General features: G+C 39.7%; 1 pseudogene; it reads left to right on the top strand.

The window, feature by feature from the left end:
- Positions 1-1354: 1354 nt before the first annotated feature.
- LOC143639792 (glycerol-3-phosphate dehydrogenase 1-like protein) lies at positions 1355-2537 on the top strand (annotated as a pseudogene).
- The last annotated feature ends 1995 nt before the right edge of the window (positions 2538-4532 follow it).

Genomic DNA, 4532 nt, shown 5'->3' with positions numbered 1-4532 from the left:
AGCGAATTTAGAAAGCAATATGGAGATTCCTTGGAAATCTGGGAATGGAATCATCATTTGACCCAACTATTCCTCTTCTCAGACTATACCCAAAGGACTTAAAAACAGCATACTACAGGGTCACAGCCACATCAATGTTTATAGCAGCACAATTCACAATAGCTAGACTGTGGAGCCAACCTAGATGTCCTTCAGTGAATAAATGGATTAAAAAGTGGCATTTATACGCAATAGAATATTACACAGCATTAAAAAAGAACAAAATCATGTCATTTGCAGGTAAATGGATGATATTGGAGAAGAAAATGTTAAGTGAAGTCAGCCAATCCCCACCCCCCCCCCCCCAAAAAAAATGCTGAATGTTTTCTCTGATATAAGGGTGATGACTCATAGTGGGGTGGAGAGGGAGAACATGGAAAGATTAGATTAATTCTAGATAGGGAAGAGGGGTGGGAGGGATAGGGAAGGGGAAGGGGATTAGCAAGGATAGTGGAATGTAATGGTCATCATTATACAAAGTACATGTATGAAGACTTGAATTGGGTGTCAACATACCTTATATAGAGAGATATGAAAATTTGTGGTACATATGTGTATTAAGAATTGTAATGCAAAAAAGTACATGTATAATGGCATAAATTGGCATGTACATACTTTATATAAAGAGATACAAAAATTGTACTCTATGTGTGTAATAAGGATTGTGATGCATTCCACTATTGTCGTGTATTTAAAAAATAAAATAAAATCAATTTAAAAAAACTCAAAAAATTATATGCCTGAAAGAAAGTCTACCAAATTACTGAAAGACCCCTACAAGAAATATTATAGGTCAGCGTAAAATGCAATTTAAAAAGACACTAGAAAATTGAGAGATTTCTTACATATAGAAACAAAAATACCATGGTACTGGTATAAAAAAGGTAGAGATGACACAAAAATAAAGCTTCACAGATATAGTCATATGTTTCACTGACCCCATTCAAATGTAAGATTTAAATGAATTAAAGACCTTGTAATTAGAGAAGAAATTTTGAAACTGCTAGAAGAGGGAAATGTTGGAAAACATCCCAACACATAGTTGTATACAATGACTTTCTCAATAGGATTCCTAAATCTCATAAGATAATACCAGTGATTATTAAATGGGATGAATTAAATTAAAAATCATTTACACAACAAAATAAATTAAGATTGTGAAAACAACTTGCAGAATGGGAGAAATGATTGCCAGCCTTCTTCTGGCAGAGAATATAATCATATTTAAAAAATAGTCAAGGGGCCAGGCTGAGTGTGGGGAGGCCAGCAGCTTGCCAGAGAGGCATGATCTGGGCTGCTGCATACAGTTCTGGCCATGGCAGCAGTACCCCTGAAAGTGTGCATCATGGGCTTGGGGAACTGGGATTCAGCTGTTGCAAAAATAATTGGTAATAATTTCAATAAACTACAAACGTTTGCCTCCACAGTCAAGAATGTGGGTCTTTGAGGAAACAGTCTATGGGAGAAAACTGACAGACATTATAAATAATGACCACAAAAATATAAAATATTTCCCTGGACATAAGCTGCTAGAAAATGTAGTTGCTGTCTCTAATCTCAGCAAGGCCATGCAGGATGAAGATCTGCTGCTATTTGTCATCCCCCACAAGTTCATTCACCAAATCTGTGAGGAGATCACTGGCAGAGTACCCAAAAAAGCACTGGATATCAAGGGCCCCAGGGACTGAACCTCAATGCAGGTCAGAAGATGGGCATTGACATCAATGTGCTGATGGGTGCCATCACTGCTAGGGAGTGGCTGTGGAGAAGTTCTGTGAGACCACCACTGGTATCCTAACACATAGTTGTATACAATGACTTTCTCAATAGGACTCCTAAATCTCATAAGATAATACCAGTCATCATTAAATGATATGAATTAAATTAAAAAGCATTTACCCAACAAAATAAATTAAGATTGTGAAAACAACTTGCAGAATGGGAGAAATAATTGCCAGCATTGGCAGCAAAGTCATGGAGAAGAGCCTTCTCTTCAAAAAACTTTTGCAAACCCCTGGTTTTTGAATAACTGGTTAAAGATGCAGAGACTGTTGAACTTTGTAGTGCTCTTAAGAACATCGTGGCCTTGGGAGCTGGGTTCTGCCATAGCCTCCGCTTTGGAAACAACACCAATGCCGCCGTCATCTGCCTCGCCTCATGAAAATGATTGCTTTCGCCAGGATCTTCTGCAAGGGCCAGGTGTCCACAGCCACTTTCCTGCAGAGCTGCGAGGTGGCTGACCTGATAACCGCCTGTTACGGAGGGCGGAACTGCAGGGTGGCAGAGGCATTCTCCAGAACTGGGAAGACAATTGAAGAATTGGAGAAGGATATGCTGAGCGGGCAGAAGCTCCAAGACTTCTGTTAAAGCATACCGCATTCAGAAAGGACTCATGGACAAGTTTCCATTGTTTACCGCCCGTGTATCAGATCTACTATGATGGCCGACCTGTCTCAGAGATGCTGTCCTGTCTCCAGAGCCATCCAGAGCACATCTAACAGGAATCACATAATGGGCTGGGGGGAGTTCTGCCTCTCCCACAAGTTTTTTGGGTTCATGTGGAAACCAGCACTTGGCAACAAGAGATTTGCCTGATCGTGCTCCCAACACAGACATGTATGAATTGTAACAGGTTCATTTTTTAATTAGAGAGGCAATTGGTTAGTTAAGCTGTACAGGGCAGAAAGTGCTGCAGTTGCTATACCTGGTCATCTGGGAGTATAGGAACACAGTCAGAAATGGAGTGTGGCACTCTCCACCAGCCAACATGTGAAAGGTTTTAAGATACTACTGGGCTTTTCTGGCCTTCAGCTACTTGATTGTGACAAGTGTCCCGTGCAACCTTTCCTAAGGTCACAGGAAGACATCCTGCCACTGAGGTGTGTGGGGGTCAGGATCTTGATGATTGCCACACCAGTAGTCCACAATCAGGTAATATCTGCTTCATTCTTTGGAATCCAGTTTCTCAGGCCTGGACCCCTGAGGTCAATCTCTGCTTCAGCACACCTTCTGTGTATTTCTAATGCTTACTCTAATTTGAGAACCACTACTTTCAAAAACTTACTTTATCCTGGCCTGTCACACATTGTGCTCTACAGAAAGCAAGCATACTAGATAAACTCCACGGGTTGTTCCAGGAGTACAGGAATCTTGGGGAAAGCTGCATCCGTCCATTCCTCTTGAAGGGGTAAAATGCATGTTAGTGTCCAATGAAGCTGTTTGCTTAACCCAGCAAGTCCCAAACACCTGAGGCTTAGGGAGATGTTTTAGCAAGGAAACTTGCCAAAGTTACCAAGGAACACTGTTGTAGGCTGAGGTGACTTTAGGACAGCTCGAGTGGATCATTCGCTTCCTGCAAGAAATTAGTATAAACAGCAATCTGTGGAATTGTGAGTTCTGAACTTTTGCAGTTCAGATCAGCCATGAATCTTTTATGAAGCTTTAAGGTGACACTGTTAAGTATAACCAAGTCTACTTGTCAGGCTCACTGAAATGCACGTTATGTGGAATAAGTGTTTTTAATTTTAGAATTAGAATAGAATGACTGTACTCCTTAAAATGAGTTTGGATTCAGAATACCATCCCACAGTTACCTTATATAGCATTCCATAAGTATTAAAAGAACATATGAATATCATATATATATTCATGAATTTTTAGTTACTTTGTGAGATTTTGCCCTACCCCACCCAACCCTAACCCTAGTTTGAGGAGTTATTTTTCCCTTCTTTCTTTTGTTCTTCTTAAACTGAAATGGTTTTGATTTTTGTGGGAATTCTAAAAACTATCTAAAACATTTCTGGGGCCTTTTTAAGCCTCATACACAGAAGTACATGGAAGCCCATACAGTGCTACAAGTTTCAGCAGTTTTGGTGCTGCTGTTAAATCAATTTTGGGATCTCCTGATAAATGTTTTTTAAAGTTTGTCGATAACAAAGAATTACTTTTTAAGATATAAAATGGTTGTAAGTTAACTGTGGTACCTACTAGTAGAATCATGTGCTGGGAGGAATTGGGATTTTCTGTTTTCCCATTTGCCTTCACCCTCTTCTGGGTTTTGAACCTGAATGTTTTTTCTTTCCAAATCCCTTCTTACTAGAACTGGGCATTATGGCACATGCCTATCATCCCAGCAGCTTGGGAGGCTGAGGCAGGAGGGTCATGAGTTCAAAGCCCAGCCTCAGCACTTAGCAAGGCCCTAAGCAACTTAGCAAGACAGTGTCTCTAAATAAAATGTATTAAAAAGGACTAGGGATGTAGCTCAATGTTTAAGTGCACCTGGGTACACTTCCTGGTTCAAAAAAAAATCCCTTCTTACCACTCTGAATTATATTGACTGCATCTCTCGACATAGACATACTTAATAAATCTACACATATAGGAAAAGGTAAATTTTATATAAGTTTATTTTCTGCTACTTATCAATATTTATTATTCTACAGGTCATTTATTTTTGTAACCACCTGTGGTTCGTCATTTATTTTAATTCACAC

The sequence above is a fragment of the Callospermophilus lateralis genome, chromosome Y (assembly GCF_048772815.1).
Source record: "Callospermophilus lateralis isolate mCalLat2 chromosome Y, mCalLat2.hap1, whole genome shotgun sequence".
Classification (NCBI taxonomy): Eukaryota; Metazoa; Chordata; class Mammalia; order Rodentia; family Sciuridae; genus Callospermophilus; species Callospermophilus lateralis.
Note: the sequence above shows the minus strand (reverse complement) of the source record. Positions and strands in the feature narration are given on the sequence as shown.